The following is a 14,068-nucleotide window of genomic DNA, read 5'->3' on the forward strand; positions in this document are numbered from 1 at the left end:
TATACTTAGGGACAGATATTAGGCTATTCCATCACCTTATGAGTCTCGGCCTCACAGCTTACATTACTTCTTTTTATAAATTCTCCTGAGCCTTTGGGACACTGGTACCTCTTTTCTACAAGAGTGACACAACAAATCCCTTTTTGTCAGGGTACAGCTGTGCACATCATCTTTACGAAACCATGTATTACAGTCACCTTATATCATGAGTTTTCTTAACTCCTTCTCTTCTAGAAAACTAAAAGTAACATTTAATTATCCACATGTGTTATCTTAATCTCAAAATAACCCTATGGCATGTTAATTTTATCATGTCCATTTTATAGGGTAAAAATATATGCTTTTTAAAAAAATTTCTTTAGTAGAAACATTACATAGCAAATTAAACTCTTAAATCCCAGGAATTCAGATTTTTAAGCACATGTTTCTTTGGTTATTCTTTCAATTATTTGAGGATGTAAATATGCCAGGCAGTGTTCTATGTGCTGGGAAAACAAAGATAAATTTTCTGCTTGTAAGGCATTCAAAATTTTGTGAGAACACTGAAAAATAAATAATTTTCATTGATATGATAAATAAAACAGTGATAAAGAGCTATGAGAAAATAGAGAAGAGAGAAATTCATCTAGAGAGTTAGGGGCAATTTCACAGAAGAACATATCCTTGAGATGTACTTTAAAAAAGAATAAGCATACATAACATGAAATTGAGATAAAAGGAGAATTCCCTGTAGCTATCGGAAACCCTGGTGGCGTAGTGGTTAAGTGCTACAGCTGCTAACCAAAGGGTTGGCAGTTCAAATCCGCCAGGCACTCCTTGGAAACTCTATGGGGCAGTTCTACTCTGTCCTATAGGGTCGCTGTGAGTCAGAATTGACTCGACTGCAGTGGGTTTGGTTTTGGTTTTTATAGTATACCACGTGTAAAGTTAAAAGGTAAAAAAAGTATGGTATGGTTAAGGAAAAGCAACAAGTATGGTTTGAGTCAAATATAGATTGTGTGAGATGCAGAGACAGAGATCAAGGTAGAAAACTAAATCAGGAACAGAATATATCTGTGTTGCCAGCATTTGAACTATGGGTGAAGGTAACTGCATATAAACCATGGAGTCTTGCTAGTTTAATGTGCAGAAATCTACTTGCTACATTTGTCACATTTAAAACTGAGTGCTGCTGATTAGCTGTGATAGAGACTCTTCTGCTCTGCAAAATTATTATTATTTATTGTGCTTTAAGTGAAAGTTTACAATTCAAGTCAGTTTCCCATACAAAAACTTATACACACATTGTTATATGATCCTAGTTGCTTTCCCTATAATGTGACAACATACTCCTCCTCTCCACCCTGTATTTCCCATGCCCATTCAACCAGCTCCCGTCCCTCTCTGCCTTCTCGTCTTGCCTTCAGACAGCAGCTGCCCACTTAGTTTCAAGTGTCCACTTGAGCTAAGATGCACACTCCTCACCAGTATCATTTTATATCTTATTGTCCAGTCTAATCTTTGAAGAGTTGGCTTCAGAAATGGTTTTAGTTTTGGGCTAACAGAGAGTCTGTGGGCTATGTCTTCTGGGGTCCCTCCATTCTCAGTCAGACCATTAAGACATTTTACTAGAATTTGAGCTCTGCACCCCACTTTTCTTCTGCTCTGTCAGGGACTCTTTGTTGTGTTCCCTGTCAGGGCAGCCATTGGCAGTAGCCAGGTACCATCTAGCTCTTCTGGTCTCAGGCTGCTGGAGTCTCTGATTTATGTGGCCCTTTCTGTCTCTTGGGCTCACATTTTCCCTGTGTCTTTGGTGTTCTTCGTTCTCTTTTGCTCCAGGTGGGTTGGGACCAATTGATGCATCTCAAGTGGCCAGTCGCTAGCTTTTAAGACCCCAGATGCCACTCACCAAAGTGGAATGCAGAACATTTTCTTAATAAACTTTGTTATGTCAATTGACCTAGATGTCCCCTGAAACCATTGTCCCCAGACTCCTGTCCCTGTGACTCTGTTCCTTGAAGTGTTTGGTTGTCTTCAGAAAACTTCTTAGCTTTTGGTTTAGGTCAGTTGTGCTGACTTCTAGATTGTGTGTTGTCCTTCCCTTCGCCTAAAATCATTCTCGTTTACTATCTAGATAATGAATACCTCTCTCCCTCCCTCCTCACCTTGTAACTATCAAAGAATGTTTTCTTCTGTCTGCACAATTATTTTCAGGCTCAGACTGAAGTTAATTTTGCTACCTCAACAGACGTGGACATCTAGCCAGCAGGTGGAAGAGAAAATAGACAGGAATAGTATGGGAGGTTTTCTTGGGCCAGTCCTGGATGTAGGGCATTTCACTCTTACCCATACTCCATTGGATAGAAGTAAATCACATGATCACATCTACCTAAAATGGACACTGGGAAAGATAGTCTAGCCATAGGATAAAGTCTCTGCCCCAGCAATGTAAAAATTTTAAAGCAGTAAGAATTTTCAGGTATTGGAATGGCATATCTAGACTAAGATTTGAATGAAGAATACCAAGGAAAAAAGCTTAGAGGAAATGTAGCAAGTTTAATTTTGTATACACTGAGCTTGAGATGGCTTTAGCGTAGCAATTTGAATAGCACTTGAAAGGAATATGGAATATGAAAGAAGGCAAAGCCTAGAGCTTGGAAGCACTTAAAATTATTCCTAGAGCTGGGAGAATTATTCTAGAGAAAGTGAGACTGTTAAAGTCACAAGAGTGGATTATCTTGACCATTGGCAGTGGATAGGGCAAGGAGAAAGAAGGGGAAAGGACATATCTAAAAAATTCTTATTTTAAATAAGTGGCCAAAAAAAAAAAAAAAAAAAACAGCCCAAGGATGACAATCATCGTCAGAGAAGTAGGAAGAAAACTAAGACAGAGCAATGCCATCAAAACCAAGTAAAGAGATTGTTTCACAAGGAGGATTTACTCAACAGCATAAAAGGCAATAGAAAGGCCAGATTAGAGAAGTATAAACTAACGGGTTTAATCATTAGAGGTTGTTAATAGCCTATGAAAAAGCAATTTCAGTTAAGTTGTTGGAGTAGAAGCTAGGATGCAGTGGTTTAAAGAAGTAATAAAAACAAGAAGTAATAGAGGAGAAATATATAGAGACAAAGTACTGACTCTTTCAAGAAACCAGACAGAGAGAGAGAGACTTTAGGGAGAACAGGCTTAAGACAAGGTTTTATTTTCAATTTTTTAAAGCCAGTGGAGAGCTGAGCATGTCTGCAGGATCAAGGGAAGAAGCCAATGGAGGAGGTTTGAAATATCCAACAGACAGAATAATTGATGGAGTAATACTTTAGAGGGGAAAAAGTTGAAAACATAGGTGGGGGCATAAGCTTTAGAGAAAAAAAAAGTCAATATCTTCTTACGGAGAGGCAAAAAGAAGAAAAGTTTAAAGAATGCACACATTTCAGGCCAGAGGGAATATTATTCAGAAACTGAAGTTCTCTGGTTATTTTCCAAAAGAAGTAGGAGGCAAGGTCCTCTGAGGAGCGAGAGAGGGTGAGAGGGGAGTTTGATGGAAAAAGTTTAGAAGAATCAAGGTGAAGAGCAGAAGGAGGCAACCAAGGTCTTGTGAAAGAGTTTCCAGGTATCATTGAAGGCCCAACCAGGACAGAAGTTATACAGGGTAAAGTTTCTTGAGAACAAATCTTGTATTTAAGGGTACATCCTTCAACCTCCTCTCCACCCTCATCCCACTAAAGACTGCGTGGGTTTTCTACATATTTCCTTCTGTCCAATACTTTTCATGGGGCCCTTTTAGAAAACATTTTTTTTTTTTTTTTTTTACTGTCATCTATCAAACAACTCTGATATCCCCAATAGACAAATGGACAAAACCTTTACTGTTTCTGTTTTTTCTCTTCTTTAAAACACTTATTTCCAGGGAACTCCTATATCATGACAAGATGGAAGAAGAAATTCAAGTCTCTGTTACTCAAATTCCATAATTTAGTTTCCTTTTCTGCTTATGCCTTAAAAAGCATTAGCAACCACATTCCTTGTAGCTTATGCATTCACAGCACCCATTACCTTCAAGACCTTGACCTGTTTGCTCAAACTACTATAACCTACCATGTTTAAGAAACATCAAGAGCAATGTATCTTATCACTTGGGCTGCTGGGATAGGGAAGGAACTTGTGTGGGGTCCAATTGGCAGTTCACCCTGGATGGTTGTGAAATTCATATATTTACCACATCGTAACAGAACCATGATCCCATACATAGTTCAGATGGTTACTAGCGCCTTATGAGTCCAATTCAACAAATAGGGCAGGGCAAGACTTCTTAGCAAAGAAAATCATCAGCATAAAGAAGTTATTATCATTGTGGTTTAAGGCTGTTAATAAATCCATTTCTAACTGGGCTTCCAACTGGTCCTTAGATCTATTTGGAAATTGACAAGATGTACAGAGAATGTCATGACCTAATGCAGGCACCTGGGACTCTCATAACAGGGAATAAGAAATCTCAATAGAAGGTCATGAGGCCTTTGTGAGACATAACTACCCCTACACGGGTGAGGCAGGGGACACTGATAAAGCACTGCTGGGATCGGGATTGACAGGGACTTAAATGGGTTTTCAGTGACAAGTAAATAGATAGTATCAGTCACTTCAGCTGGGAGAAGGGGATGATAAACTCTCCATAGCTATTTACTCTCCGTAGTTACGTTTCTTTGTTCAGTGTATTCACCGTTTCTGTGCAAACTTGGAAGGAAAGGAAGGGAATATTGGAAACTGAGTCAGCATGATCAAAATCACAAAACTAGCTAACGACAGAGGGATTAAAACCCAATCCTCTAAATTTTCAAGTGTCATCCTCCTTCTGCTTGTACTCTATTGTTTTTAACTTCGAAAGTGGGATTGACATTGTCTACAGAGAACAGAGATCTTATCCCTGTTTTAGGCTGATAAACTACTGCTTGCGATTAAAATTTGAAATAGCTTCTGTGATGTTGATAATAAGAATTCACAATTTCGGATCACTAATATGTTACAGACACTAAGTATGATTTCATTTAATCCTCAAACAACCCTGTGTAGTAGGCACTACTGACATTTTCATTTTACAAATGAGGAAAGGAAGACTTAGAGGAGAATGAGGTTCCATAGCTAAGAAATAACAAATTCAAGATTCAAACCCAGCTTGACTGAGTCCAGAGTTCAAGGTTCTAACTAGTAAACCATATGGCACATGTTTATTAGAAACTAGTTGTACTCATGGAGCAGAAAAAGAGCTACATTTAGATTTTTATTGCTATCTTTAATTTATTCTGTGCCAATATGTCCTTTGACCTCAACCATCTAATATAAATCCACATTTTCCCTAAATGATAAGCAAAACAATGATTTTTTTAAAAAAGAAAGTTTGTTCTCCTTCCTCTTCACACTCATAATTTCAGAAACACATACTCCACACAGGAAAAATTAGGAGTCCTTCCTTAAAAGAATGAACAGTTTAGTGTCCCACAACTGCTTGAAACATCGGATTAAAGAAAAATGCAATTGAAGTGTTAAGGAGAAGAGGGGTTGAGAGTCAAGTCCTAAAATTATCCATTACCGGGCACTCTAACTCAGTACTGAAGTCACTCCCGAGGTTCAACCTTCAGCCAAAGATTAGACAGATCGATAGGGCAAACAATAACACATGTGAGGAATGTACTTTGTGGCTCAATCACGTATATGAGGCTAAATGGGCACACCAGCCCGAAAGCAAAGACAAGAAGGCAGAAAGGGACAGGAAAACTGGACAAATGGAAACAGGGAACCCAGGGTGGAGAAGGGAAGAGTGTTGACACATCACAGGGTTGGCAACCAACGTCACAAAACAATTTGTGTATTAATTGTTTAATGAGAAACTAATTTGCTCTGTAAACTTTCACATAAAGCACACACACACACACACACAAAACAAATGAGCAAACAATAAATAAATAAAATTATCCACTGCCCTAAATTAGTGAGACAGCAAATGTGCAACTGGTCTCTTGCTCCCCAGCTTACCTAGGTTTCAATTATCCCTAGATACATGGACCTGCTGTGCTAAGTAACTGCCTTAGAATTCAGAGACTCCTTCTCACAACCCACCTTCCTACTGAATGACCACACAATTTGCTAAAACTGGGTTTGCTCGCTCACTGAGATGAGCTAAGAGGAATAAACACTCCTAAATATTCAAACCTGTGAGTAGACAAACATGCTCTATGTATGGGCAACAAGCAACGAATGCTTAAGAGACATAAACAGTTTAGTATTACAATCAAATAAAATTTATACCAACAAACCATCTGACACTAATGATGTACTTCATCATTATTTGATTGGTTTGCAGTTTGATCTAAATGGCAGTTTGTGTAAATTACTGTATTTATTAGCGATGACTATCTCTTAATGTCTGTATAGCACTTTAAAGTTTACAATGCACTTTACTATATAGATTATCTCATTATTTCACAAGAGAAGGTCTAAGAAGCTCAATAAACGTTAGTTTAATTTAAATCACTCAAAGCTGTGCTAAAAAGGCTGGGTGGATATTGCTTACTTATTTTACGAATGAGGAAGCTGAGGCTCAGATATGCAGAGACACAGTTTCTTCTTGACCGGACCAAAGCTGGAAGCAAAGTCATTTGGCTCCCAGTGACCCCTGTTTTTCATTTTACCATGATACCTTTCACGTAGTCAAATAGAGCCTTCCTAGAAGTAGCACCCATGTGGGGTGGAGGTTAAGAATGGGTGGAATTAAATAACAAAAGGAAGCTTCTCAGATGTCACTCAGTAGTTTATATTCTTTTATCTTTTTCCAGTGGCTTATCCTTCAGTTCCTTAAACCAGATGTCTCTTTTATGTTGCTTGGTATTTCAGAGAGAAGAGAGAGAAAGAAAGACAAAAAAATGCACCTGGCGCCTCTCAAGAGACAACCACTAGTTACTAATGGTAAAAATTCAATTTAATTTTTGTATGTTGTTGTTGTTAGGTGCTGCAACTCATAGTGACCCTGTGGACAACAGAACGAAACACTGCCCAGCTCTGCCCCATCCTCACAATCTTTGCAATGCTTGAGCCCATCGTTGCTGCCACTGTGTCAATCCATCTTGTTGAGGGCCTTCCTCTTTTTTGCTGACCCTCTACTTTACCAAGCATGGTGTCCCACTCCAGCGACTGCTCCATCCCGATAGCATGTCGTTCTCCAGGCCCTTCTCCAGAGACTGGACCCACCTGACAACATGTCCAAAGTACGTATGATGAAGTCTCACCATTCTTGCTTCTAAGGAGCATTCTGACTGTAGTTCTTTGAAGATGGATTTGTCGTTCTTCTGGCAGTCCATGGTATATTCAATACTTTGTATAGTGCTTTATAATTTTTAGAGCACTTTCCTGAGATAAATGACAAGAGTTCAAACAGTTTAGCTTATCACAAAAAGCTTTATTTTTTTAAATTTTTATTTTGCCCTTGCCCACCTCCCTGGTATCAGCTTCCCCCCCTTCTCCTGATACACTCTGCTCCAGTCACGCAAAATAAAACAAAAGGTATAACTTTGAAGGTATTGAGCTTTTTACGCCACCACAACATCCTGCACATGCTGTTACCTTTGTCTTGACTGCTTGTCCTCTACTGTCTTAGCTTAGTTTCTCTAGAGAAGAAAAACCAGCGAAGCATCTATCTAATCTGTCTATCTACTTCTCTCTCTATGTATGTGTGTGTGTGTATATATATATATATATATATAGTTGTTAGGTGCCATTGACCAAGCATGATGTCCTTCTCCAGTGACTGATCCCTCCTGATAAGATGTCCAAAGTATGTGAGACAAAGTCTTGCTATCCTCTCTTTTAAGGAGCATTCAGGTTGTACTTCTTCCAAGACAGATTTGTTCATTCTTCTGGCAGTTCATAGTATATTCAATATTCTTCGTAACACCATAATTCAAAGACATCAGTTCTTCTTTGGTTTTCCTTATTCACTGTCTAGCTTTCACAAATACATGAGGCGACTGAAAACACCATGACTTGGGTCAGGTGCCCCTGAGTCCTTAAGGTGACATCTTTGTTTTTTAACACTTTAAAGAGATCTCTTGCAGCAGAGTTGCCCAATGCAATGTGTTGTCTGATTTCTTGACTGCTTCATCCGTGGGCGGTGATTATGAGTTCAAGCAAAATGAAATCCTTGACAACTTTAATCTTTTCTCTGTTTATCATATCTATATATGTGTGTGTGTGTTTATTTTGTATGTGTATGTGTATATATATATATATATATATATATGTATATACTGATGGGCTTCTCACAGCAGGTCCCATCATCAAGGTGATCACATTATATCCGATCTCATCATGGAGATGATTACTTCATTATACCACTGCCAAACTACATCATAACTGCCAAACCACTGAGAATCATGGCCTAGCCAATTTGACACATAACCTTAATGATCACATCTACTTTATCCAATTTATTCTAAGGCTTCAATTCTTTCTCTTCATTCCTCAGTCACCAGAGTCCCCTGATGTTGATTTTAAGAAACACCATCCCTAGACTCCACACTAGGACAACTGAATCCAAATCTCTGGGGGGTGACATCTACATTTATAAAAGTTTTCCCTATGTGATTCTGGCACCTGTGAGAGCTGAGAGTCATGATTTACTTGTCTGACTCCACCACTAGACCCTCAGCTCTTCCAGGGGACAAAGTTTCTCATTCAATTTTGTGTTCCTAGAGCTTAGCATGGAAACAGGCTCATTTACTGGGTTTCCACATGTCACAGAAACAGGGTTACTTGGACATGCTAAGGATGCTGGAGTCTCAAAATTTTTCTTTTAAACAAAGACACTTTTGCACTGGGATTTTGTATAAAGCTGCATGTGTGTCAGTGTTCCACCTCTGCCAATGCTGGGTACTACCTTCTATTTTACTCATTCTGACTTATGCATCATTCATAGTTTCTGGTTCCTTGATATCCAACATGTGTCTGCCCTCCACCTAGGCCACGTCACTCACAATACTATGAATAATTGATGGTTCTATTTTTTGCTTAGCACGAACACGACCTCAGAATCCTTCTCAACATAGAAAAAAAAAAAAAAATCCACTTCAAACACTTCAAATGAATCAGAGTAGTTACATGACTCAAAATCTATTTGTGATCTATGGCCCGAATTCTTGAATTGATGACATTACTTTGGGCCTGGCTAACCAACTTTTTAATTCTTGTTGGTTAGGTTCCTCTGCTATGGAGCTTCTATATCATCCCCTGGCTTTAGTATACATGTGTAGAAGAGAAACATTCTTCCCAACGGCCCAAATCAAGCCTTGATTTAGTCCTCAACAAGCAAAAGGGAATGAGCAAGAGTTCATCACATTTCATGTGGTCATCCCACATCACTATGCCAACTTTGGGAATACAGTAATAGACTAAAAAACAGGAGAAATAATCTAAATTGTATATTCTCACTCAACTGATATTCAAAGGTAGCCCTGCCCTGTTAAGTCTTTGCCGCTACTGTGGGGCCACTGTCTCAGCCTGGACATCTAGATGACTCTGGGCTTTGAAAATGGCTAGGCCAGATGGTTCAGTCATTACCATGAGAAAAATCTGTCCCGGACAACCTGCTGATCCAAGGGAGATGAAAGACACATGGAGCAGAACTACACCCAAGCTGTACTTTGGAGACAAGGCCAGCCTCTTCTAATTGTTATTATCCCATAACTAGCAATATAGTTTTCAGTAAGTTAATTCAAATCTTTATGCCTCGTGTCCCTAATTTGTAGAACGAAGCTATTGGGCCACAGGATTCTATTGTCCACTGTAGCTCTAAAACTGATTCTGACAACCTTGCAGATTAAGGGAAAGGCAGAATTTAATGTCTCTTATCATATTGGTGGAAAACCCTGGTGGCATAGCAGTTAAGTGCTACGGCTGCTAACCTAAAGGGTCAGCAGTTCGAATCCAGCAGGCGCTCCTTGGAAACTCTATGAGCAGTTCTACTCTGTCCTATAGGGTTGCTGTGAGTTGGAATCGACTCGACGGCAATGAGTTTTTTTTTTTTTTTTTAATCATATTGTTGAGGAATCAGGGGTTCTTAGATATCAAATAAATTGAGCAAGATCACTCAGCTAATAAGTAGTGAGGTCGGAATTCAAACCCAAAACTTTAGACAATAAGACCACAAGATTTGCTACAATATCATATGGATTCTAATTAAATCTTACTTCTCTGTTTTTTTTTTTTTAATTTTTTTTTCTCTGTTTTAGGAAATGAAGATGAGTCAAGTTATCAACACTAGAAGATCTGTAGTTTGGAGAGTGATGTGAGAGGAGGAGGATTGATTGAAAGATTATTTTAGAGCTTGGAATACAGGACACTCTGGAAAAGGGTCATGCTCAATAGTAAACAGTGTGGGGTTGGAGGCAATCAGACAAAGTGTAAGAGTCCAGTGTGCCCTGGAGTTGAGGATAGCAAGTAACAGACAGGAGAGATGAAACAAAGGTGATGGGGCTGCTGAGGCTCACCAGAGGAGCTATCTTAGTGTTTGTTAGACCACTACCGAGTTTGGATATCTGGGGAATCTAGATTTTAATAAGCACCTCAGCTGAGTCTTAATGTTCATTTACACATAACATTTTCAGAATGCCTGAGATGCCCCCTAATAAAAGCATCAACACCTGAGAAGCCCATCATCAGGGAACCACCCACACCTGTCGTAGTTTTCCTCTCACATCAGGAAGGATGCCTTGAAGTGAAGCAAAAGACAGGCCATTCCTGTCTGGGAATCCACAGTTAACCTTCATCATAATGAAGGAGGAGACGAAAGGGTTGATTTTACATGTTATTCCTGAATCAGAAATAGTTTCGCAGTTTCTAATTGAACTCAGTTCCCATTCTGTCTTTTACTCCTTTTTGAACCCCCAAGTCAAACGTACACTTGCACGTGGAGACTCTGTTCTTTCCTGTGATGGTAAAGCTTAATCCTGACATCAAGGTTGTATGCATTGGATTTTCCTTCTTCTGCTGTTGCTGCCCTGATTTTGATTCAGGGGAAGATACCTTGAGCTTCTGCTCTACTGAGCAGGAACCCATAATATATTTGTGCAGGTCTTTCCCTTTTCTGGAAACTCTGGTGGCAAGGTGGTTAAGAGCTATGGCTGTTAATCAAAAAGTGAACAGTTCAAATCCACGAGGCACTCCTTGGAAACTCTGTGAGGCAGTCCTACTCCGTCCTTTGGGGTCGCTATGAGTTGGAATCGACTCAACGGCAATGGGTTTGGTTTTTGTTTTTTGTTTTCCCTTTTCTGGGGTACTTTTCCTCCCCCCATCCACATGATGTGGTAAGAGAGTGGCCATGTGTCTCCATTATGACCCAACTTCTGGTCACAGTTGATGAATCATGGGGTGGGCAACAACCTACTTAAACAAAGCTTTTTCCTGAGAAAAAGTGGAACTCCATGGTCAGAATCAAATTGGCTGAATACTTGAAAGAAGTAGATTTTCTCAAGGACTATTAATTGTCATGTTATTCCAGAACAAAAAAAGCTGAAAAAGCACCAGTGCGTGTGGAGGTGGTGCATAAGAAGAGAAAACTTAAGCAGACATGAAAAGAAGTGCAAAAGAGAAAGAGAGAAAAAAGAGAGATATCATGGCATTCAAGTACCTGATGCCATTCGTTTTCGAGGTTCAGGTGAAGTCAGGATGTATCCTTCCCTTTGGGTTCTAGAAATTTTTTTCTCTCAAACAAATCCTTGTGATGTAATGAATCTATTTTCCCTTTTCTTGAAAAAAAATATTGATACACTCATGAATAATAGGTATCATTTAATCTTTACCATCCTTCAATTTGCTGATAAAGAAAAAGCGTCCTAGAGGCCAAGCAACTTGAGCTAGTCATACTGCTAGTAACTGGTATTAAGTATTAGTTTGTGTGTGTGTGTGCCTTGAGGGCAATTTTTATGCTCAGAAAAAAAACTATTCAGATGTTTAAATTTGTTTTAGAAATTCATATTTCAATTTGTTAAAGCAAAAAAAAATCATATACTTATTCTTCCTTATGCTTTTAAGTTCAGCTCATACAGTATTATTGTATCCATAAGAGTAGTAAATTTTAGGAATCAAATACATGAAGATTTTGCGTAATGTTTACTTCCGTTTATAACCTGAGCTAATTAAACATCTTCAAACATTTTAAACTGCATTTATAAATTTGATATACAGGATTTTTTATTTACATACTCTAATTGTTGACAGGCAAGCCTTCCCAACTACTTATAAAATCCACACATGCACTCACACCCATTGCCGTCAAGTTGATTCCAACTCATAGCGACCCTATAGGACAGAGTAGAACTGCCCCATACGGTTTCCGAGGAGCACTTGGTAGTTTCAAACTGCCAACCTTTTGGTTAGCAGTTGTAGCTCTTAACTACTATGCCACCAGGGTTTCCATAAAATCCACATAAACCTAAAAAATTAAACTTATAAATATGCTGAACCTTAATCCACTTTCTAATATTACACATAAATTGAATATGATTCTACCTTAAGATACTATGTCTATGTCTAACTCAGTTATCCAATTACACTTTTTAAATTAGAGTTCGAAAGGTAAAATATTACTCTAGTTGGCCAAATTATATAACATTTTGAGAGCCTATAAAATATCCAAAATGCAGTCTAGAAATATTTCCCTGGTATTACATGAGGACTCTGCTTGGTGTACACAGCCTTGGGTAGTTATAAGGAAATCAATTTCTAGATATTTAAATTCTCTATATAGTTATTCTTAAAATCAATCTGCTTAAGAATAGGCCTATAGTTGTGGCATCTTGCTGGTTCTCCTCCGTACCTTCTTTTTCATAACAATCTTCCTTCCATTTTACAAAAGAAAGTTGACTGCCTTTACTTATCCCAAATAAGGGCCATTCCCTCTGATGTGTTAAAAACCTTCAAAGTTCCAAACGAAGGGACAGTTAGAGATATCAGTGACTGAAAAAAACTTCCTGAATGAAGACACAATAATCTTGTAAAAACCAAAAAAACCAAACCCATGCTGTCGAGTAGATTCTGACTCAAGGTGACCCTAAAGGACAGAGTAGACCTGCCCCATAGGGTTTCCAAGGAGCAGCTGGTGGAGTCGAACTGCCAGCCTGTTGGTTAGCAGGCAAGCTTTTAGCCACTGCACCGCCAGGGCTCCTAATCTTGTGGTAGAGCTTCACTATATATATCTCAAGTCTAGGGGATGTCGTCTTTGAGCTAGTGCCTTTTAGCTGAGCAATTAATGGATTATTGTCCCATTCTTTTTTGGCTGACTGCTTTTGGATAATGTGGCATGTTGTGAAACAAGTGGATTCTATGTTAATGTGCCCACTGGCATACCTCCTTTGCCATGCAATGTGTTCCTTGGTCTGAAGCAAGGATACAGATTATCAGACATTCATAATCCCTTTCTGATGATCAAACCAAGCCAAACCATTGCCGTCCAGTCAATTCCGACTCATAGCGGCCCTACAGGACAGAGGAGAACTGTCCCATAGAGTTTCCAGGGAGCACCTGGTGGATTTGAACTGCCGACCTTTTGGTTAGCGGTCATAGCTCTTAACCACTACACCACCAGGGTTTCTCTTCTGATGATAGTTTTGGCAAAAGCATTATGAAAAGGAAAGGCAAAACCATATTCAGAGTAGGTATCAATTCTATTAGTGATAAATTTCTGTCCTCTCCAGAGTGGAAGACCAAGTATCTGGCTGGTCTCTTAGAAGGATGGTGCCATACTGAGTGCATAGTGTTGGTTTATCTTGTAGGCAGTTTGGCATTGAGCAGCAGCAATGATGTTATTGAAAATGAACCCATGCTGTTGACCTATGGGTAGTCCTCAACCCTGCCACTATAGCCAGTCTCAGCACTGAGGTGGTCAAGGAAAGAGTTTGGTTACTACCCATAGGACATGTCATCCTGTCAACCCAGTTGTTGAGAACTTCCTCTGCGTTCTTTTGGAGGCATTATTGTGAGACACAGACTCATATGTTTTGTGCCCACTCCCAATGCTGCATACTTCTTCCATAGCTTCCTGTCCCT

The sequence above is a fragment of the Loxodonta africana genome, chromosome 18, assembly GCF_030014295.1.
Source record: "Loxodonta africana isolate mLoxAfr1 chromosome 18, mLoxAfr1.hap2, whole genome shotgun sequence".
Classification (NCBI taxonomy): domain Eukaryota; kingdom Metazoa; phylum Chordata; class Mammalia; order Proboscidea; family Elephantidae; genus Loxodonta; species Loxodonta africana.